Genomic DNA, 25,156 nt, shown 5'->3' on the forward strand with positions numbered 1-25,156 from the left:
TTTCTATCTAACACAGAAACATAATCAACAACACTTTAACTTAGGTACTATTATTAAAATTATTTCATTAGCTTGTCTTTCCTTACCAATTAACAAACTCATTTATATTAGATGCAGTCAATCTTTTAAATTATAAGAGGCACCTGATGTATAACATGATTAATTAGCCACTCATGTGTTTCTAAAAGCTATATTAATTTAGCATGCAGCTAAAGAAAGTTCTAGGTGAGTTATAATGGTATAACTTGGACATAGGATCCCTCATATAATTAGTAGAACATTGTAAACTACTCAACAATATGCTTTGCACAAAGCAATCTATCCAATATAAGTTACTTATTGATAGTTATAATAACTGTATCTCCCAAACTAATAATTACTGAGGGATGCATTTGTTTTTAAGAGGGTGTATTCATACTGATTGTTACTATTTTTTATTAGATATTCATAATTGATTATGGCAAAAAAATAGCTGCAACCTTGTCTCTGTATTGGGATCCTTAAAGTGGCACAGGCAGGGAAGTGATATGCCCACAGTGGCATTTAAGGCAGACTGGAGGACACAGAGCAAAGACAAGCACTGTGTAAAGGACTTCACTGTTAAATGTGAATTTCTTGCTCATATGTACAAACACCAATAATGCCCTGTAAAAGTTCAAGTGTTTGAGAAATTCTGTATTCCTAACATAGTCATCTTTCAATTAGCTCACTATTACCACACACAGAAAGCACCTGCTCTCTTTCACATTCCATGCATGGCATGGACCTGTTGAATGTCTTGATCCTACAGTGCCTATAGCAGGAAATGTCACCATGATTTCTAAGGGAGTTAGCTCTTCATGGTTAGGAACTGCTATAAATAATTGATTCCATGTCAGCTTAAAATTATGTAGAGTTGTCAGTTCAAGCCATGTTGTTAATGGTTAATGTAGTTTTAATGTTTCTGGGTTTTTTATTTTTTAATATAGTCAATATACATAATTAACAAAACCTACTTACAAGTGAAGCATTTTCCAATCAATATTTTAAATTTACCTGATTAAGAAAAAAGTGTGCTTCTCAATGTAAGAATTTTCTCATGTTTTCAATGAGTTTGATGTGGTAACACTTAATTTCATGTAAACATAGACTCCTCTTTTGCCAGATATAATTGAATAGTTGTTGCAAATCAGTGGAGGAATTGACATCATTCTTCAAGGTAAGATAATTGAGTTGTGTTGACATAAATAAAAACCTCAAAACAACTAAGCAGGTTTATAGAAAGTATAATCTAGAAGGGTTTGATTTATCATAATTACTATGAATTAGCATCATATTTTCAATTTATTTTTATAAGAAAGTTCATTCTGTATTTTTCTCTCTCAAAGTCTCAGTTATATGAACAAATAGAAACAGGTGACATAAGGCTCATGTATACATATAAAGAAAACAGTATCAAGGAATATAGTGTGGTTATATCTCCCAGGCAAACTTTTCAACACTTGCCTGATAACTTGGCATAAACATGTACCTAGTTAATAATGTGCGTAGCTTCATATACCTATGAGGCATGCCCTATCACAGAGAAGAAAACCCCCTTCTTTTTAGAATTATTGTAATTCATTAAAATCATTCATGTTTCTCATTTTTGTCAAAACCTGGAAAAAATACAAAATTAGGAACATAAAATCTCAGGTTTGAAACAACTCTTAAAAAATGCATAATTAAATCACCTACCCACTGAAAAATGCACTCACTACCAAAAGAGTAAATCCTTGAAGCTACCTCCAAGTATTTTAGCAAACTGCTCAAAGTTAGAGGACCAGTTCAAATGGAGCCAGAGTAGCACCTAGTTTTCTGTTTGTTGTTTATACTTCAAAGACCATATGATTCCTGCATGCAATGCTGCCACTCCAAAGCCCTAGTGTGATGGTTAAATATGTTATATCTGCACATTTGAACATGCAGTCTCTAATTTCATATTAATATTTCTTTAGGAATTCCGAAAAGAAGAGAGCTTCTTAATTTAACAGATATTTCAATTGCTTTATATCATATGCTTGACTCTGAGCAACACTAAAAACAAAGCAAAACGTGTTCTTTGTGCTTTGTGTAGTGCTTTAACACATATGACCTTATTTTATCATTAAAGTAAAATAAAGATAATTATTTCTTTTTTTGCATATAAGAATGTGCAACTGAAAATAGCCACGACTTGCTTTAAGTTAATAAGTGGGAGAGGTGGAATCTATTTTTTCTACACCTGCCTGAGCCTTTCACCTTGGTTTTGGGTCTTCTCCAGTATTTAAAACAAAACAATAGAAACAATATATATAAGTATATTCTCATACCAGTTCCTTCTCATCTAACTGAGTGTAAAATTAAGTGAACCTACAAGCTGAGAGAGCACAACCCAATTATTAGAGCTTGGCCCATAATCCAATTTCCATATGCCTCATTCCCGGCTTTAGAGCTAGCACATATGGATACGAGCTGGATTCCTGGATGGCCCCAAAATGCTGAACTAGTAAATCCTATTGCACTCTTTCCTCGTGTTGGTCCAGTTTAAATGACTAGGTTTCTGGCCTGAATCATCTCTGTAGAGTTACTTGGTTAATATACTCAATATTCTTCTCTGAGTACAAAGTCCTGACTAGAATCCCAGGTTCCTGTTAGTAGTGATACTCTTAGTTTGATGCCACAACTATTTCTACCTCCACTTTTTCTATTACTATTATACATTTAATAACAATAAAGTCCTATTGGTTCTTTTCTATTATCTATTTCCATAATACATACCCATGCTTCCAACCAAAGCATTGTATTTCTATTAAATTAAATATAATTTTGCTGCTGCCTAAATTCCCAAAATCTATCATTATTTGTAACCTCCAATACTGGTTCTAGGTGCCCTGTTGATTGAGAACTGACAGTGTTTTAGATTGTGACAGGTTGCCACAGTCTCTAGAAATCATGGCATATTTCTTGACTACCTGAATTTTCTTTGAAGTCATGGGTCCTTAAAAATCAGACCTTTCACACTTCTCTAACTCATCAATAACATATGAGAATGTAGCTAAAAACAAACAAAAAGACAGGAGATCTGGATCTGGAGTTTTCAAGATAAGCCTTAGACCAACCTTATTCTCTCCCTCTGCTAAGCTTATCCTCTCTCCATCAGCTCTGTGTCTGAGTGCTCACTGTGTGATGACAACATTGGCCGTGCTGTTGGTACCTTGGTCTACTTCTCTTTCTTGATCTTGTTCTGCTACTTTTTTTTTCACCTGTTTGAAACTACCCCACAGACTATAGGCACTGTGAAACCAGATCCATTATTACTTTTCCTCCTTTTATGACCATGAACGTGGGTGCCACTACTTTTCATTCATGTTTGGGACCTGTCTTCCTCCCAGCTCTATCTGCTCAGAATGGCTACAAACTAACCATAATCTGACTTGATTAGGTATAACACTGTCTGAATCCTTTTTTTATTGTCTACTAACTAGATTGATTTACTTCCCAGATCATACTACACTCTATGTTTCATTCTTTATTCTTGGACATCATGAAAATTTATGGGGGGGAAAACACACAACAAAAACTTATCTGAAATTTAGATAGGTAGTATTCATAAATTTACCCTAATTTTTAGCTTTGCAAGATTGCCAAAGGGAAAAATTAAAGAAGAAAAACCATCTTATTTTTGCAAGGTACGCCCAGTCAAGTTTCTTTCATTTCTCTGAAAGGGGATCACAAAAGTCATTCCACAATATTTTATCTTAGTGACTCTATGATGGATTTGAATAGTTGTTACTTGCCATTATCTATTCTTTAAAAGTTGGTTCTGGATTTTGACAGATAAACATTAAGTTCACTGATTATAAAGCAGTCCTTTTTTTTTTTTTGCCCTCCTCCTCTTTATTTTATAGATTATTTATTAGAGTTGGAAGAATATTCACTAATGTTTCAGCTCTTTTCTGACTTCTTAAAATTTCAAATACCAGTTATAGTGGTCTGAAACTCTCATGGGCAAACTCCTTCATTGTTTGGAATATATTTTATCTGAGTCAGAAAAGCTGAACTTATTCAGAGATACTAGTAGAATCTTTTCACCCACTTTGAACTTAAATCCCTCTGAACAACATCCAATCTATCCTTTTAGTTCCTGGAGCACTCACAATGACAGAGAAGACAAGTAAAACAGAGCTGAGTGTTTTTACCTTCTCTTTGTCCTTTATCAACATTCAATCATTAGCTCCAGGAAGCATATCTATTCCTTCTTCCTCCTTTTTGAAACAATTTAAAAGCCCCTTACATTTATTATGTTTTCTCTCAGAGTACCTTGCAGAACTCAACAGCCTTAAAGCTTCACTGTCACAGTACATTTTCTCCATTCTGGTCATGTCTCATATTCCTTATTGCCTATATGTTCTTCTTCACAATATTCTTACAGAGTCTTTTATCATTTGACTAGAGGCCCAGTGCACAAAATTTACACATGGGGCAGGGGTGCCCCTCAGCCTGGCCTGCACCCTCTCCAATCTGGGAGCCCTCGAGAGATGTCCAACTGCCCATTTAGGCCTAATCACAGTAGGATGAAGCCTAAATGGGCAATAAGACATCCCTCTCACAATCTAGGAATTCTGGATCCCAACTTCTCACCTGCCTGCCTTCCTGATTGCCCCTAACCACTTTTGCCTGCCAGGCTGATCACCACCTAACCACTATCCTACCAGCTGATTGATGACTCACTGCTCCCTTGCCAGCCTGATTGCCCTCCCCTGCTGGCTTGGTCACCCCTAGCTGTTCTCCCCTGCTGGCCATTTTGTGGTGGCCATCCTGAGTCCACATGGGGGCAGCCATCTTGTGTGTTGGAATGATGGTCAATTTACATATTACTTTTTTATTAGATAGGATAATTTTAAAATTGTATCTTCTGGTATTTTTTTTTTCCCATGAGCATAAAAGGTATATTTTTAAGCTAAATTATGAATGAGGACTTATATTTGGGAAGGACTCTCTGATTCTGTAAGATAACCCAGAGGAGCACTGACCCCTCAAGATTCAGTTTTTAGTAGGGAATGTGGGGGCAAGCAGCACAGTTGAAGACATAGAGGAGAGAATGAGGGTTACAGGGAAATGGAACAGAAGTAATATAGCTGTTGAATGAGTCTGGTAGAAGAAAAAATATATCATGGGAATTACAAAAGAAAGGTTATAAGTTATATATGTGTGTGTTTATGTGTATCTGTAGATATAAGTAAGTCCACATTTATGTATTTTAATTATAAATGTATATAAGTACAACATTTTATAGCTATATCTGTATAGGTAAATCTATAACAATATATCTCTCTATATATAAAAGCCTAACAATTTGACCAGTCCACCATTGGACCAAAAACTATGATGCATACTGACCACCAGGGGCAGGTGTTCAACTCACTGTATGGAAACATGGAACAAAATAATGAACCACAAAAGGAAGGGGGAAGGGGAGATGGTGGGAGGAGAGGAACCAAAGATCTTATATGCATACTAGAGGCTAGGTGTTTGGATCCCTTGAAGCTCCTTAGCCTGGATTTCAGGGATCAAACCAAAACTAAATAGATAATGGTAACCTATTTAGTGAGCATCTTAATACATTGATCTTTATTTACCAAGAAGAAATAATTATCTCCCCTTTCAAATTGTTCAAGTTTTTACATTTATTTTTAAACAAAAAAGTGTTATTTCCTAGAAATATGAATTGCCAATAAGTAAAATAATATTTCTATTGCCTTGCTATTACTATTAAAGTGCTCCTTTTTTATGGAAGTAAACATGGAGATAAAAAGTTTTATCTTTCATGTTATAAGTTTTGCATTATATTTTCCATTGTAATGTGTTCTAAAATTATTAGAGAAGATATTTTGGTAGACACTAGAAACCTATTTTCATTTCATCCCATAAATATATAACTAAATAAGTAAATATTTTATGTATTATACTACAACTATGAATATAAATCAATACATTATAAATAAAATATCTAAGCATATGATGATATCATATGCATAGTTTTGTGTGTATATTTTAGATTTTCTTCTTATCTTGCTATCAGTCATAACTAATGAATACATGTAAAACAAAAGATTTTGCAGTTCATTCACAGGTTATTTTATTTTTATTTATTTTTATTTTTTTAATATATTTTATTGTTTTTTACAGAGAAGAATAGAGAGGAATAGAGAGTTAGAAACATCGATGAGAGAGAATCATCCATCAGCTGCCTCTTGCACACCCCCTACTGGGGATGTGCCTGCAACCAAGGTACATGCCATTGACCTGAATCGAACCTGGGATCTTTCAGTCCGTAGACCGACGCTCTACCACTGAGCCAAACCAGTTTTGGCAGGTTATTTTATTTTTAAAAAGAAAGTTTAATATTTAATAGTCATTCTAATATTGATATTCTCTAAAATTTAACCACATTTTGGTATCAAATTTTTCTTAATAAAATCAGAAATAAATATTTTGTGAATTCTTAAAATTGTGTAATCTAATTGTGTGGCTGGTGATTTAAGCATAATTAAAGAAGTAAAGAAGTATTGGTTTCTGCCACAGGGAAGAACTCTGTTGCCTTTGCCTGGAGTGAATATTTGCATTGACTTAGCCATTATTAAATGCTAGTTGATAGCTACAAATCAAAGTATTCCCTTATTTGGTAAAATTAAAACTGAAGTTTAAAATCATTTTAATGATTATCATATTAGAAATCTACCAATCCTGAAATCAAAATTTACTTGGACAGTACATTTACTGGAAGACTGGAACTTTAGGCTGCTTTGGCAATCATAACTCTCAGGAGAAAATTTGGTCTGTAGGAGTAGTGTGTTCCATTTTTGTTTGTTTTTAAAACTTTTTTTTTGGAAAGTCGAATTGTCTTTCTTGTTTTTGAGCTATTTCTTAGCTACCAGTATAAATTCCTTTGCCACAGTATGTTGAAAGTATGCAAGTAAATGAAGAAACTTGATTGGCCATTGTTCAGTCTGAATGGACATTCTTTGCAGAAGTATTATAGATGTTCTTTAATATATGTGAAGATAAAGTGAAGGTCAGCATATGTGGGGGAGGGAGAAAAATATAGAAAGCTAGAAGCAGAAATCTACAATTTAATGATGATCATCATGCCAGTTTACCATTGTTTTAGTTTCACAAAGCAGTTTTTTGAGAAAGTATATAATTCTCTTCTCTGACAAATTCCATCTAAACAGGGCAGAGAGAAAGAACCAGAACAATTTCCGAAGTCCTTTTGTGCCCAGAAAGCCATCCTGCCTCTGTTTCTTGCTATCAAGTCAAGAAACAGACTGAGGTTGCTCTCCCCCCCACCCCCAAACTTTTTCAGGAACACCAAACTTTTTTGGAAATATGGCTAAACAAGATAATTATAAAGATATCTAACTTACTATGATGCTAAAAATTATTTTTTTTCTCTCAGGTTCAAGACCATGCACCCTGGGATGGAGAGAATCAAGCTCATTATGTTGTTTATCCCAGGTAACTATAAAAAGTGGGAATTTCTAAGTTTCACACCAAACAATTAGCTTGTTTTCTCTTTACTACTGTGAGTATAATTGGATTTGACTGAACTGAATAAATATAAGAACAGACTCTAAGAGGTGGCTGAAAAATTCAATAACATAAATCCAATGTAGGCATTTTAAATATATACTTTGTTAACAATAAAAATAGGAAAGAATATAATTAATCCACATTAATATAAATATGCCCATACTTAATCTTTATATTACTGTTTAATATGTATATCTCATAACTGTATATACTTATAATAGTAATTGAAATGTTTTCTGTAATTTAAAAAATATCTTATCTCATTATTAACAGTGAAACATTTAATGCATAACTATTGACTGAGGTTATTGAGAAAAAGAATGGATGAAATAGAAAATCGGTGTGACAGTAAAATATAATTCTAATTTTAAAATATAGTTCAAGCTATTTAAGTCAACCCAAGTTAAAAAAAACACACACAAAAAAAACACACACAACTAGTTACATCTCAGAGTACTAATCTTCCCTACTATTTAAAGAGAGATCTACTCTCCAGTATAATTTTTTTTCTAAGTTATCCTTGAAATTCCATACCTTGTATTTAAATTATTTTCAGTTCTAATAAATCATTTATTTTTTCAATATGTAAAATTGCTCAAGATGCTTCCATTTTAACTACAACATCAAAACCAAAATTTTGGTTTTCTCTCATCCTTCTGGCTGCAATCTAACTCTTTTTTCTAATTAAGCTTTTAATCTGACTTTTTCTTCATAACACTATTAGACCTGATTTGTTGTAGTGCATGAATATTTCATTATTGCTAAGACAAGAAATGCATTTTGATCCACTCTTACCTAATCTCTCTATTAGTTTGAAGCTCACTGTTATTTTTCACACTATTATCTATCATCTGTGTTTTCTTGCTGCCATGTCATATTCTGGAATTTTTCTTTCCTTTCTAGAGTTATTTTCTGACTACACAGGTTTAGTTTGTTTGTTTGTTTGTTTACCATTGATATTCAAAGTGATTGTAGATATAGTTAGATTAATATCTACCATATTTATCATTGTTTCTGATTATTGCTCTTGTTCTTTGTTCCTTATTTTGTCTTCCACTCATTTTTCTGCCTTTTCTGCTTTTCACTGGGTATTTTACACAATATTTTTTATTCTAAGCTTTAACCATTGCCTTTTTCCTCTTTTCTTTGTTTTGTTCTTTTCATCCAGTCTACTTTCAGTTTACACTTTTATTAGAAGAGCTTCTGTCATTCAAAACTTGAATAACTCATAAACCAGGGAGTTCTAAATCTGCAACTCCAAACAAATCTCTAAGTTAATTCAAGCATTGTATTTCTGTCCCCTTAATGGATATATCTTTATATGATATTTAGTATCTACGTTTTTGCTTAAAATGTATTCATAGCCCTATAGCACTTTCTTGGGTAAATCCTACTTAGAATCTTATGGTCATGTTAAACACAGGTACTCACTTAAGTTCATATTCCTCTCATCATTATTAGAACATATTAAAAAATATATATGTTTTAGCCTCCCTTGCTCTTAGGTGTGGTTATAAGGCCAAGTTCCAACAGATGGAATAGGAAAGGAAATAATATTTTCTACTTACACAAATGGCTCAATTCATCTCCCATCTATATTCTTTCATTCAATTTTTTTTCTGCTTGAATAAACCTTGAGACAAACTTGATTGCTATTAATTAAAAATTTGGAAAATATATGTCAGTTTAGGAACCTGAATGACTATTTTGAAAGAGAGCTGATACACATAATTCCATTTTATGAGAAAATAATAATTTTCTATTTACTTATACATCTAGTAATTTAAAGGACTCTATAAATTTTACTACCCTAAAAAATACAGATAGCTAACTTGGATGCCATTATGGACCTCTGCATCTCTCTGATCTAGTTAGTGATATATTAATAGATGTAGGTACACATGTCTGTGTGCATACACACATCTGTCTCTTTATATTTATCCACCATATTTTCTCTTTAGAACCCCATTATCATTTACTTTGTCTCCATTAAAAAAAAAAAAGTAATTGATTGGGGAGAGTGAAAGAAGAAAGAGAGGAAGAGGGAGAGAGAAACTTGATTGGTTGCCTCTTACATACATCTCTGACTGGGGATTGAACCAGCCACCTTTTGGTATATGAGAGGATAAGATGACACTCCAACCAATTGAGCAACACTGGCCAGGAATCCATTTCTTTCCCTAAATGTTTTTAATGGATTCAAGTGGACTCCCTTACTATAGCCTAACCCCTTTTTATTTTGCATCTTCCATGTATTTAAAATAATACTTTTGTGAATAAATGCTTAATTATTTATCTCATCTACTAAAAATATTTCAATCACTTTCATTAGTTTTTAATTCTTTTAATAGTTATTGGGTACTATGATTTATGTATTTCTACTTAGATTGCCACATAAATAAGCATAACCCCTAAATTTAAGAAACTTATCTTGATGAGAGAATTAGATATACAAAAATATAAAAATACAGACACTCTCCCCTTTATACATAGGATAAAATCCAAACCCTTTGGCATGGCATGAAAGGACTTAGTGAAATTCTTGAAGTTATTAAACAGATGTTTTAAGAGCATTTGGGAGGGAAAGCAATGATCATTAGGAGCCAGCATGGGCTCACAAAAAAATAACTTTTGTTTTTATAGAGTTGCTAGACTGGCAAATTAGATGAATTTTATAGCCGAACTTTGTTGATTTCAGCAAAGCTAAATTTATCTTCAGTAATGTTCTTTCATTGACATCCTTAAAAGAATATAGGGTAATATTAGTTGAAGACAAATTACCAGAATGCCAGTTGATAGATACATAACAATGAAAGTTGACAGATACATAACAATGAAAGGTCTTCAAATGTTTTCTTACCCAGATTCTCCCACCTGATTATTTTCAAATTTTATCAGTGTTTAAAATTATATAAGCAAACTAAGACAATTTTAAATTAAAAAAATACCTGATTAAAGTGATTAAATAGAAAAGCTCAAATTCAGAAAAACATTTCAGCAGACTAGGCTCAAACCAACAAAAGATGATAAGAGATCTAAAATATAGTTGTTGCAAAACTTAATGCCACACAATTTGCTACACTAAAAGTATAAATTGTCTTTTCACCTTTTTAATAGACTTACAAATTAGTTATTATTTTTGTGCATCCATTTGTGGATGAAGAGTTACAAATTCCCACAAATTAGAAATATTGACTAACACCATTCACCCATGAAAGTACAATAGTATAATAAAACTAGGTTTGGAACATGGTCTTCTTACTACAAAATATATGCTCCTACTATCACCTAGAACTATATTTCTCTTGTGATTTTAACGAAACATGTTTTAAATTTTGTATTTATGTGGTTGCATTCAAATAATTCATGTCACCAGCAGTGATGCAGAAATGTGATGCAACAACAGCCATACAAAAAGAAAATCACATTCATGTTTGGTAACTGTAACTTCAAATTGTAAGGATCAGAATCCATTAAGAAGTGTTCCTTTATGTATAATTGAAAGCCCAACTCACCCTGGATTAAACTAAAACAAACTCTGTTATCTCACTAGAATAAAATATCTAAGAAGGATTATGGCTGGATGGCTCACTTGGATGGAGGGTTCGATTTCCAGTCATGTGATTATATATTTTTAATTGCATGCTCTCAACCAAAGAGATTTTGAGCATGGGAATAATATAATCAAAATTAGTCAATGTTAATATTAAACCAGAATTATTCTGTGGAATGGATTTTGTTAATATGTTTTCTTTTTTAAATATATTTTATTGATTTTTTACAGAGAGGAAGGGAGAGAGATAGAGTTAGAAATGTCAATGAGAGAAACATCGACCAGCTGTCCCCTGCAGAGTCCAGGTTCGATTTTGATCAAGGGCATGTACATTGGTTGCGGGCACATCCCCAGTGGGGGTTATGCAGGAAGCAGCTGGTCGATGTTTTTCTTATCTATCCCTCTCTGTAAAAAATCAATAAAATATATTAAAAAAATAAATAATAAAACACACACTTTATTACATTTGGGCTATTATAGAAGCATTTAACATATTGTTTTATTTAATCCTCATTTGCAATCTTATGATATAGTATTAATTAAATGTGCAATATATTTTATTTTTTAAATGCACTTTAAAACTACTAAGAACAAGGTTAAGATAAAAATAAAAAGCATTTTCATATATGCAATAGCAGCAGGTAAATTTAGACCTTTAATAAATAGTAAAATTATTTACTATTTAGTCGGTGTTTATTACATTTGGGCTATTATAGAAGCATTTAATATATTATTTTATTTAATCCTCATTTGCAATCCTATGATATAGTATTAATTAAATGTGCAATATTACTATTATTTCCATTTTATAAATGCAGAAAAAAGGCTTAGAACAGTTAATATTAAATGGAAGATTACACAGCTAGATCAGTGTTTTTCAACCTTTTTTGGGCAAAGGCACACTTGTTTCATGAAAAAAATCACGAGACACACCACCATTAGAAAATGTTAAAAAATTTAACTCTGTGCCTATATTGACTATATATAAAGTAATTCTCTTGAATAGGAATCAAATAAACACAAAGAAAGTATTTTATAATTACTTTATTATGAAATATTAAGTAAACAAAATAGTGAAAAATTATAAAATTCTTGTCTTGTCTGCACCTACGGCACACCAGGCAACACTAGTGTGCCGCGGAACAGCGGTTGAAAAACGCTGAGCTAGATAATGACAAAGCCAGGATTTCAACCCTCATCTAACACCAGCATGTAAGTTTCTATGGCTAGACTGCTTGCAGAGTCTTATCCAACACATTCTTCCTTTAGTAAATGTGAGTGTGAAAGGCAGCTGCCACCCATGAATAGGAAGTCTGTGATGAGTTAAGAGACATTTAAAAATTTATAATAAACCTAATATTCCTATTTTTTCTGAATACATGGTCAAAACACCCACTTGCATTTCACATAGTAAACATTCAGCGTGAATTTATTAATGCAAAACTAGTTCTATAATTAACATGAACTATAATTTAAATGGATAGTATTAACATCATATCAGTAATTTTATTGTGAAATAAGACAGTGTTGTAAGTCACATTGCAACAACTTTATTTCTTTTGAGTAAAATCTGAAAACTATGAAGCTTGTGTATCAATACATGCATTATTGCACCTATGCAGTTTGGATTTTTATTTTCAATCTCTTTAGGCTTTTGCCCTTATGTCTATGTCTATGCCAACCCCAGAGTGCCCTGCCCATGTTAATACATAATTTGAATTAATAATTTATTATACACTTGCCTTATGAAAAATAATAAAACATTTTTCAATTACAACAAAATGAAATGATTAGGGCTAAAATGTGTTTCCATTTCCCCTGGCTCTCAGTAATATAAGGAGGGGACACCTTGAAGGAAATTAACCAACTTGTTTTCGTTCTCTGCCAGCAAACAGCTTGCTTAGAACAAAAGCTACATGATTTGCACCTCTCAGAATGTCTGTTTCATATGAATCTGATTGTTAAATAGTGTATTTGGTTGACAGGAACTTATATTATTTGGAGATAAAACCAGAGTATGAAAAGCAATTTATGTTCAAGGAAAAGAAGTGAATTAAATGTTTGCTGATGTTATTAGAGATATCATTGATACTTTTTCTCCCCAGCATTTCTCTCTGATGCTATCGCCGAAATGGCGCTCATCTTTCCACATCATAACTGAGCCACAAAAACTACTTGTATGTAGGTGATAAATAGTGTATCAAATTTTCTAGCCAAGAGAATGGACCAGGATGTTGAAACTCTAGAGAAAGGATGTTTGGAACTGTCAGCAACAACTTTAAATAGGCAGGTCCTTGGAGGGAAGGGGATGTTTTAGAGAAGGAATAAGGGTAAATAAAAAGGGAGGAAGCATGCATGTGGGTCTCATCCTGAAGATCTAAGTCCTTGTCTTTAGAGATAAGTTCAAACAAGGCAGAACCGGGTCTAATTTTTCTACTTATCTTTGCACAGTATCATACAACTTTGGTAAATTCCAGGATACCTACAGAAATAAATGTTTCAACTTGTATTTCTGTTAACTAGTGAAAATTAAAATTATTTTTTTCAAACCTGAGAAATAAGCAAGAGTATGTGAACCGACAATTTTGATGATGTTTGAGAATGTCTTGATAGTTGCTTGCTGCTGGGAGAAAAAGAAAAACACACAAAAAACTTTTAACTGGTGCCTCTACTAATTAGCCCCTACCTGACACTGTAAGAATGAAATGTTCTTGCTCAGTGTGACTGATCAACAGCCACAGTTACATTGCTTATTATTTGTTGCTTACTACATCTGATTAAAATCCACAGGTTCATTGCTTATTATTTCTGATTAATTATCCATACCTGGCATCCTCAGGCTATGACTGTAAGTTGCCTCAACCTAGATTAACCAATACAACAATACAGTAGGATAATTTTCTATCCTGAAATGTAAGCTAGCAGCATGGACCTATCCTTGTGATTTTGTGCAAGCAATTTACTTCGCAGGCTCTTATGTTCTTTCTCCACAGACTTTTGTTAAATTGTTCACAATTTAATCTTCTTGCTGGTTCTGTTGTTAGTAAAAGTTTCGCACATGCTTAGAATTAATGTATCTAAGACATTGGTTTAATAAGGGATAATCTGTATAGGGCCTACAGGATATTCTCCAAGGATCATCAGAAGAGACATTGGCTACAACTTCAGTAAGGATTTGACAGTAAGCAGAAGCCTCCTACACACTGACCTGCATCTGACAACCTAACCAACGGCCTTGTCCACTTTTGTATATACATTATATAGAACTATGATTCTCAGATAAAACACAGTATGCCCATTGAAATTGAAATTTCAGATACAAAATTTTCATCTACTTTACTTAAGTTAAAAATGGATTCCTTGTTTATCTGAAATACAAATTTAACTGCCGTGCCCTAGTTCACAAGTTGGAGAAGAAAGTAGCCTGAAAACAGGTTCTACAACTTGCTTAAAAAATGGAAATGATATCATTCAAGGCATGTTTTTGGGGAAAAAGGTAGGATGAGTACAGCTAGAGATACTAGAAGAAAAAAAAAAGAGAGAGAGAGGTACTGTAAGGGTAGAAAGAGAACTATAGGGGTTAGAATTGGCTACCTCCTTTTTGGGGAGACTCATCTCTTTATAGAAGCTTAAAATACTCAAGCATTGATCCTGCTAACCTGTTCACATCTCACTAGAAAAATAACAATTGTCTTTAACAAATAAAAATTATCTTTATCTATCTATCTATCTATCTATCTATCTATCTATCTATCTATCTATAAAAGCCTAAGTGTCCTTCTGTCCATCCAACTGCTAGCTATAATATGCACTGACCACCAGGGGGCCAACGCTCAATGCAGGAGCTGCAATGATACCCACTGGCCATTTGAAAATAAATGGCACCACGGTCTGTGTGATCTACAATAATAATCAGCTTCATTGTTAATATTTGATGCTGTGTTTCTGACAATTACCTGAAAGACAAGTCAGGGTGCTTCACTGGGCTGGAAAAAGTTTAGCTAAATCAGAAAGCTGTTCTAATTAAGCAAGTTTATTCTATATATAAAGGCTAAGTTTACTTGCGAATGTGTGATACACATAAAGCTCTCACTGGCACCAATAGCATATGTGTGTTTTGATCTGTCATTGTCCATTGTGAATTTGGTTGACACTTCTATTACAGAGAGAGTGCAAATAGCAATATTAAAATATTTCTTCTAAGTAATTTCCTTTCAATGTGCACAAATCCATGCACTGGGACATTAGTATACTAATAATTGAAAATAGAGGCATTACATAATTTCATATGGAAATAACTTGGGATTCAAATGGCAAGTTTTTTCTCTGATTAACAGGGTGAAATAGATCATATTATTTAATCTTTCTAAACTTCACATTTCTTATTTAAATCAGTAAGGCAATACTGTCCACCTAAGGGTTTCAAATTTTCATATAAATTATGTATTTAATTCATTGCTTTAATTTATATCAAGCACTTAACACAGTTTACCTAGAATAACTAAGGAGATCTCTACTAATAAAGGCCTAGGCAGGGGTCTTGCCCTCACATCATCACAAGATGGCCACCCCATGTCATCAAAAGATAAGGGGAGGACAGTTGGGTGTCATCAGGCCAGCAGGGGATGGCAGTTAGGGGCAAGATCAAAGCAGCAGGGAAGGCATTTAGCAGTGACCAGGCCATCAGGGGAGCAGTTAGGTGTTAATTAGGCTGGCAGGAGAGCAGTTAGGGGGCAATTAAGCAGGCAAGAAGTTAAGAGCCAACAGTCCCTGATTGTGAGAGGGGTTTAGGGGATTGGGCCTAAATTGGCAGCTGTACATCCCCTGGGGGGTCCCAGATTGGAGGGGTGCAGGCTGGGCTGAGGGACACCCCCCTCTCCCCTGGGCCTCTAATATAACTATAAAGTATAAATGAAGTATGTTGGTTATTTTTTTTTCTAAACAGATGTTTTTAACCAAACAAGATCTCACTTTACCAAAGTGTTCTTTATTCTGAGGGCAGTGCTCTAGTGCAGAGTAAATATTCAAAACAGTTTTTGAAGGATAAATGTAGTGAGATAATTCAATTTAAGCATACAACTCACTACCCTGTGACAACTTAGAACCAGATTCTGTCATCATGCCTCTGATTTTCGGAATTTCACCTTTGGGCCTAGAAGAGTTTTTTCTATGAAGATAAACTTTAATTTTCATGCCTTCATTAGAGATTTTTAGTTTCTTCTGGTCTTATTGAGCTTTATTCATCTATAATGAAAAAAAATATAAAACATCTCTTTAGTAAAGTGTCAATGTTATTCTTTAACTTTTACTATTTAACTTTTTATGAGAGTTCATAGCTATCTAATTTATAAGGTATTGTAAAATTGAAATCATTAATTTTCAATTACAAATTGAAAATAAAATTATTCTCTCCCTAACCAGTTTGACTCAGTAGATAGAGTGTAGGCCTATGGACTGAAGGGTTCCCAGGTTCAATTCTGATCAAGGTCATGTACCTTGGTGTGGGCATAACCCCAGTAGGGGGTGTGCAGGAGGCAGCTGATCGATGTATCTGACTGTCTATCCCTTCCCCTTTTTCTCTGTAAAAAAATCAATCAAATATATTTTAAAAAAAGAAAATTATTCTGAACCTGGAAAGGATTTAGTATGATTATATAGTAAATTATACCTAAATTATTGCTAAAACTATTGTGTTTATAGTATATTTCTAGTTTTCATTATTCATAATTTTAAAAGAAATATTAGTGAAGTAAAAATATCCCTTGCCTCCAAATTTTTATATTTAATATTTTTGCCAGAATTTTTGTATATACAAACCATAACTGTAGCTAAAAATGATGAAGAAACTTTCTCTTTCATAACAACTGAAATCTAAATTAAAGTGACTTCATAATCCTGTCTCTTCACAATAGGAATTGATGATCTATTATTTCATTGGGTTTAAGACCTTTGACAGGAAGATCTGGTAACTCAGAAAATTAAACTGTGTGAATGAGCAAGAATAAATTTTATACAAAAACAAAAAGAGAGAGAAATTTATATTGATTTGGGACAAATGTTTTGATGAAGCCTTAGAAAAAAATGAATAGACACTAATCAAACAAAGTATCATTCATGCACTGCATACAATGCAACAAAGAACAGATGTGAATAGCTCATGTTAGAGTAATAATGGATAATAAAGTTATTCAATACCAAGTCCCATTTTCCTGATTGTTATTGGTTCTTTGATTGAATTACCTATGAGAAAAATGCATTGGTAAAGCACTAAATATATTCTTATTATTGAATTCACCATCAATCTATCATCAAAAATGATCCACCACCAGCATTTTGAGTTACCTACAAAGGGGCTGAATCAGAATGACACATTGTAAGGCAAAATAAATCTACAGTTAACAAAAGTCTATCATTAAAAAAAAATTATAATTGTCATAAGACTGAACACTTTCTATGTGACTGGTCATGCATCAAATGGTTTGTTTTTATATGCCTGTTTATTATTTCTAAAAATGCTGAGGTAACTAGTATTGTCCTTTCCATTTTATAGATAAGAAAGCCAGTTTAAACATATGAACTAAATTACTAACTCTCACATGAGCACTCATATAAGAGGCAGAATTGATATCCACCCATTCGTCTCTCTCTCCAGCACAAAAGCCCTACACTGTGGGCTCTGCCTGGTTCAATTATTTATCTGTAGAATAAAGTAAACAATTATGCTTACACCTGGAAGTTATTAAGGCACCAAATGAGAAATAATTTTAAATATGTGAAAATGCCATATCTAATATCATTACATATCATGTTACTATAAACAGAAAGTTCAGGCACTGGGGTTACTAAAGAAATAAGTGTGATTAAAACTTCATAATGCTTACAGTATACTTTGACAATATATATAATTGAGAATAGACTATGGTATGCAAATTTTATATAGTTTAAAGGAAGGAGAGACTAAATATGAAGGAGAGTGGGCAGGAAAGACAATAGAATACTCAAATAGGTAAGAAACTAGCATGGTCATTTTTGTGTCAGGACTAAGCAGAAATATTATGGAGACTTTAAGTATCTAGAATAAATTTTGTGCAATATACAATAGTTTTTAAATCTCCATATCCTGATCAGTATTTTATTTTACCAATACAACAGGTGAAATATAATAGTAGTTATAATGTACATGGCTTTTCATTTGTTTTATTTTATTTTTTGTTAATCCTCATATGAGGATATTTTTTCATTGACTTTTGCAGAGAGTGTGAGGGAAGGAGTAGAATAGGTGAAGAGGAAGAGAAACATCTATGTGCAGGAGATACATTGATTGGTTGCCTCTTGCACATGCCCTGAGCAGGGCCAGGGATGAGCCTACAACCTAGATACATGACCTTGACCAAAATTGAACCTGGGACCCTTCAGTTCTCAGAGTGATGCTCCATCCACTGAGCCAAATCAGCCAGGGCAGCTTTTTAAAAATTCATTTTACACACCCTTTATAGCATTAAACACTTGTAATTAACTTTCTATGAACATATCTGTTCATTGTACACTATTAATTTGCCAAATATTTATTGTTTATTTGTTACAGAAGCTTTTCATGTGTTAGGATATTAGTTCTATGTAATATGAGTTGCAAATATTTTAAATTAATAATCATCTTTTGATTATGTTGATTTTGTGAAAATTAAAAACATATCTTTGTTTTATTTTTTTCTCTTATGGATTCTGAGGTTGTGTCATATGGACAAAATCCCTTCTCCATTTTGAGATATTTTAAAAATATATTATTTCAGGAATTTTGTAATTTTTATATTTATGGATTTGATCTATATGGAATCTTTCTGGAGAAAAAGTGAAATTCATGTATTTTTTTTCCATGGATCTACAGAATTGTTGAAATAGCATTTATTACAAAAATGAAACCCCAAGTTTATCTTTTATTAAATTTCTAAATTTGTTTAGACATATTTACTAATTTTTATTTCTACAAAAATCTTAATTTGCACATCAACATTACAGGATTTTAAAAATCATTATAATTGCATAATATATGTTACAATATTGTAGAGCTAACCTTTCAGCATGATTCATTTTCAGAAACTTTATGAATACTCTTGCTTGCTTATTTCTCCATATGAACTTTACACTCAGATATTGCAAATAGAAAATCTCTTATTTTTATTTGATATCCCTTTAAAGATATTGATTATGTTAGGATACGTTTCAGCTTTATTATATTGAGCCTCCTGGTTTTCAAATAGCAATAGGATAGCTAAGGTCTCTTGATGTTGTCTCTCTCAATATCTACATCCAACCTAAGACATAGCAAAATGACCCCGACATTTTAGCCTGATTAGGGAGGCCCTTTGCTTTAGCCTGATTGTGTTACTCTCAGCACTTGATTGAAAAAAAAAAAAATCACTTAGTTGAGACTGGGTTCTGTTAGGGGCTCTAATGGAAGAATGAGATTGGTCTACACAGAGGCTGTGGTAAACCCTCCAGGTGCCTGAGCTGGACAGAAAAGAGGGAAGGAGGCTTGGTATCCCCAGTCAATGAGGACTGAGGGAAGACTAAAGTAGGCAGCTGATAGAAAATGAAGTTATTACCTGAAAGCCATTCCTAAAGCCAAGGAAAAAATGTAACACGCAGCAGCAGTACTGAGTCAGGAGGGAAGCTTAGCAGTGGCTCCGTATGGGTCACGCAGCAATTCCTTACACATCTTTCTAACTGTGAGTTAAATGTGCACCAGCACACATGAGCTCAATGGAGTTACTATTTATTGTCTCTCTCTCCTCTTCTAGAATGTGAGTTTTAGGAGTGTGGAAATTTTTCTAGCTTTGTTTCTATTATATCTCAATTAATTAGCACACTACCTAGCATTTATTAGGCACTCCAAAATTTTTTTGAAAAAAACAAAACACAACAACAAACCTACCATGAATAAATGAATAACAAACTCATAATTTAATGGAGAGATATTCTGCTAAAAAAATTACTTCTGATCATTGCATTTCATTAATTAATTTATTAGTGAGATGGGCCATAATAAAACAGGAAAGCCCCAAAGGTCAGATGTGTGAAAAGAAGTGTGGGAGAATTAAAGACAAATGCAATTATTCTTTTGCTTGAATTACATTATGTTTATCTATATGTTCTAGGTGAAGCCAAAATTGTTATCTAAGTAAAAATTTTACTTTCAATCTGTTATATGGCCTTCACCACAGTATTTGCCTGACAGAAAAATATTTTTAAACTTTTATGGTCGCGTAAGACCTTAACCTTTCAATTTTTTCTCCACAAAGCAAATTGGAGAAAGTATTAACTTTGCTTGTTATCATTGAAAAAAATATGGTCCAGATATAAACTTTGCTTTCAGTGGCTAATGCACAGTTTCTTATTCATGTGTTCATTATGAGTGAACTTGACCATTGCAATAGTTTCCATAATCGCTTCCCTACCGTTAGAACAATTTTTGATGATATCACCCTCATGTTTCACTTGCTTAATTAGACTCCAGTGCATCAATGAGTCATTTTAACTTTCTCCTGTGAAGGCTCCTCATGCCCAGGGCTAACCCCTGTCTCTAAGTTTGATGCTGTTCTTCTTAGCCATGGCTGTAAGGTATTGAAGTACAATTGCTTTGTAGGCAATTTAAATACATTTAGATTGATAACAAAATATATCTTTACCCATTTTTTGATACTCTGTGAGTAGGAAGGGTTTTGATGTTTCTTTGAATACCTACTATGTGTGAGATTATGTGAGATGTATGTCACATTCATGCTTTTTTCTAAAAGTATGATGTTATTTTCTTTATACTATATTAGTAATTTCTCATTGTAAAAATGGGGATGAAAACATTTACAAAATAAAAAACAAAAGTAATCAATATTTTCTCCAAACTCAGATATAACCATTTTTAATATTTTTATGTATAATTGTATGTAGATACTAGAGGTCTAGTGTGCATGAAATCATGTGCGTTAGGGTCCCTAGGCCTAGCCTGGCCTCGTTGCTGGTCTCTGCTGCCCTGTGATTCTACATGAAGCTCCCCATCTTGAACCTCATGGCCCTTCAACTGCTCCATGAGGCTCTCTTCACCCCGCCACTGCTCTACGATACTCCTCCCACCCCTTGACTGTTCCATGAAGCTTGCTGCCGCCCCACGAAGCGGCCTGCCACTGCTGCCATAGCCTCCACTGTCACTGCTCAACAGTCCCCAGTCTGGGCCACCACCATCCCCCCATGGCGAGCTGCTTGGGAGCAGGTGGAGGATATGGGGGGAGACCAGTCATCTGTTCGGTCGTGATGGCACCTAGCTCTTTTATATATTACGATGATATTTAACATGTGCACACGTGTACATGATTATGTTGTTTATGTAGTTGTCTGCTTGTGAAACATGGAGATTTTCTCATTTTATTAAAATATTTTTTGAAACACCCCATTTAAGCACTGTGTGAGTTCTATTGTAAAGCTTTTATCTCCTTTCTAATGGGCAATTGGAATTGTAACTGATAAAAATTAAAAGCATGAGTTGAAACAGAGACCATAAAGAACTTTGGAGATATAATATAACAGAGGTAACCTCATGATTTGAAACTCATATGTTATATTTGATTTAATTTAAAAACTGATTTAAAGGTATTGTTTCCTGCCCTAACTGGTTTGGCTCAGTGGATAGCCCATCGGGCTGTGGACTCAAGGGTACCAGGTTCAATCCCTGTCAAGGGCCTGTACCTTGGTTGTGGGCACATTCTCAGTAGAGGGTGTGCAGGAGGCAGCTGGTTGATGTTTCTCTCTCATAGATGTTTCTAACTCTCTATCCTTCTCCCTTCCTCTCTGTAAAAATCCATAAAATATATTTAAGAAAAAGTATGGTTTCTTAAGTTGTAAAGAATTGTGTAATAATCCCCATAATAAAGATAATTGTGAATTAAGTTTTATATGTTAAGTAACTGATTTGTCATTAACTAGCTTATATTTCATCTTCTGGCATTTTAGACTACACATTAGGATGGTAAATTAAGATGTTTGCAACATAAACATCATTTATGTTTTCAGTCATGTGTGATGCCTGAGACCTGTTGGAGGCAATATACTTTCCCCTTCCCCCTAAGTGCTATAAAGTTACATTAAATTGGGGGGGGGCGCGCATGCACAATTTTAGATTTGGTTCATACTGCCTGGAAACCAAACTTAGAAACTTTCAATTAATTCCACTAGTTTAAGTGGGAGGCAATGTGATTAGTGTGGTCTTGAGAGGTGGGTTTAGATGAGAAAATACATGCTAATGGAAAAAAATAATTTACCAATATGTTGATTCATATATGTTCTTGTCTACCTCAAGAAAATTATGTGCTTGTAGTTCAGTCTTAGGGTTATTGGAAATGGGGAAGTGTGGAGCCAGAATCCAGATTTTATATCCGGAATTCTTTAAACTCTTGCTTAAATTCTGGCTTTATTTGTTTGCTAAATGACACCGGCTACTCTTGGAAAAAGTTAATATGATAATAGTCATCAAGCACAAGAAGGCTTAAGTCAATAGTAGTCCAGAGTTAGGAAGTAGGTGAAAGAAAACACCTTCATGTTCTGCCCATGACTGTCTTCAGTGTGCTGCTGACCCACCTAGTGGAAAGAAAGAATAAAAATTAAGAGATCATGCTAATAGAGACATTGCCTGTGCTTTCATTCTGTATGAGAGTTTTGTTTTCAGTTTTATTTTATTTTATTTTATTTTATTTTATTTTATTTTATTTTATTTAGAGTTAAATTCTTTGAAAAAGAAAGTTAGCAAACATTATGTGGAAAAGCCATTCCATTGGAGAAGACCACCACAAATTTATTGGTAAAAGTTTAGGTACCTCAAAGGGGAGGGGTCATGTAATGATAGTTTATGAGTTTAATTCCTAGGAAACTGTTTTGACAGTGGTGGTTGTAAAACTTTCTTTGATACAACTTGGTAAAGCAGAGGGTTAACACCAACACAGAGCTAAGAATCTGTAGATATGTTTTAGAAATATCAGAATGTGACTATCATTTGTATGGTTGTTATGCATGACCCTCTTAGGCCAGTATTTCCAAGACTTTATTCTCAGGTAGTTATTTGGAAATTTTAGATTGCTCAAGAGTAAGTTATGAGAACAAAACTTAAATTTGGTAACTATTTTGAAAAACCAGTTTCATCTCTGTAATAGTATTTAAAAGAAAAGTTCCTCTTCATCACTGTTTTCTTTAATGTTTACAGGTGTATAGGGTACCTGAGAAGCCTGATGGTTGTCATCAATAATCCAGTTGGTAAAACAAATCCAGAATGAAGACATTACCTTTAAATTATTCTCCTTCTTGGCTTATTAATAAATATAAAATAACTGCAAATATTAGATAGTTCCATAAATGCTTCACTTCAAGTTAACACATGCAGTAAATCACACAAAGGGCTGTATGGCAGCATTTAGGTAAATTTAGTCTTGACAGTTAAGGGTTTTTATTATTATTATCTATCTATGTATTTATTTATTTATTTGCTATATTTTACTCAGCAAAAACATAGGAAATAAAGTGTCAGGCAAAATAGATGATGCTTGATATGACAGATTTAATTAGATAGCACTAATATTATATCAGCACTTTTTAAGTATTTTTAATGACTTTAGAGAGTGAGGAAGAGAGGGAGGGAGGGAGAGAAAGTGAGAGAGAGAGAGAGAGAGAGAGAGAGAGAGAGAGAGAGAGAGAGAGAGAGAGAGAGAAAGAGAAGAAACATCAACCTGGGTATGTGTCTTTACAGGGAATTGAAGCAGCAACCTTCTGATGCATGTGGCTTAACCAATTTAGCCCCACTAGCCAGGGAATATTTTATCAGCACTGTTAATAACATGACCTTCAACTGCTCCTCAGGGGACACAGAACAACAAAGAGAAACATATTCCTTCTAAAATGACAGCTGTTGGTAATTCTCTATATGCACACATTTTTGTTTTGTATAAAGTACTACATGTCCTTAATTTTGGTTTTCTAAAGTGAACAAGTCTTAACTCACATTCCTCATAATTCAGTTTTTGCACCAAATAAGCCAAGTGCATTGCAAAGTGAAGGGACTAAGGATTATTCCAAAGCTAGGAGTACGAAAGGCCACAGAAGAGGAATAGAATGGAGAGTATTGAGTTAAAAGATTAGTATTGATCCTAGATTATCACAACTCTGTCTCAGTATTCTCCTGGTGTCTGTGCTACCTGCAGATGCTCAGATGCTCAAACTATCTTAAACTGCCTAAAGATTTATTCTTTCTTAAACACATTTTTTATTGTACTGAAGCCAAAAGTAAAATATTCAACAGCTCCTTAACACTGAAGTCTAAATGTTATCCCCATAACACTCTGGCCACTGCTTATCTTGCTACACTCTTGAAACCTCCCCAATTATGTAAAGTTTCCACTTTAGCCAGACTGCTCTGTTTTGTCTTAGTTTGACTTAAAGTATTACTACCTCCTATCCTTGCTCATAAAACTACTATCAAACACATCTGAGATGCCTAGCTGTGTCTTGGTACACTCCATATCACTGATATCTTCTCCATGAGAATTACTTTGAACTTCCAACTTCTATAAGACTCTGCTCACAGTTAATAATGTTTTGCATACTCCTGACCTATTTCCTTGAGGTTGCAGTGAAGTCTTGCAGCTAACAGCTGCTCCTTCTGCTTGGTCTCACAAGTACTTCCTTGTTACTCAATAAATGTTCAGTGGTTAAATAATTAGTGAAATATTTAGCAAAGTTGAATAGTTTTATAAATTTTGAAGTATGGATAGTGTAAGTAAAGTAGAGAATGCATTCTAATTGTCTTCAAATTTGTACTTACAGAGGTCACCAGAGAGTCCATCAGGAAGAATTACGAGGTATGTGCTTCTGCATTTGCTTGCTGATGGCCTTGCCATCTCCCTATTGTAACAGTGCATTTGAACCAAGCTGATGACTTATACCAGGGAGCAAAATCTCAAGAGCTCTCCACTCTGG

Source organism: Pipistrellus kuhlii, unplaced genomic scaffold (assembly GCF_014108245.1).
Source record: "Pipistrellus kuhlii isolate mPipKuh1 unplaced genomic scaffold, mPipKuh1.p scaffold_m20_p_3, whole genome shotgun sequence".
Taxonomy (NCBI): Eukaryota; Metazoa; Chordata; class Mammalia; order Chiroptera; family Vespertilionidae; genus Pipistrellus; species Pipistrellus kuhlii.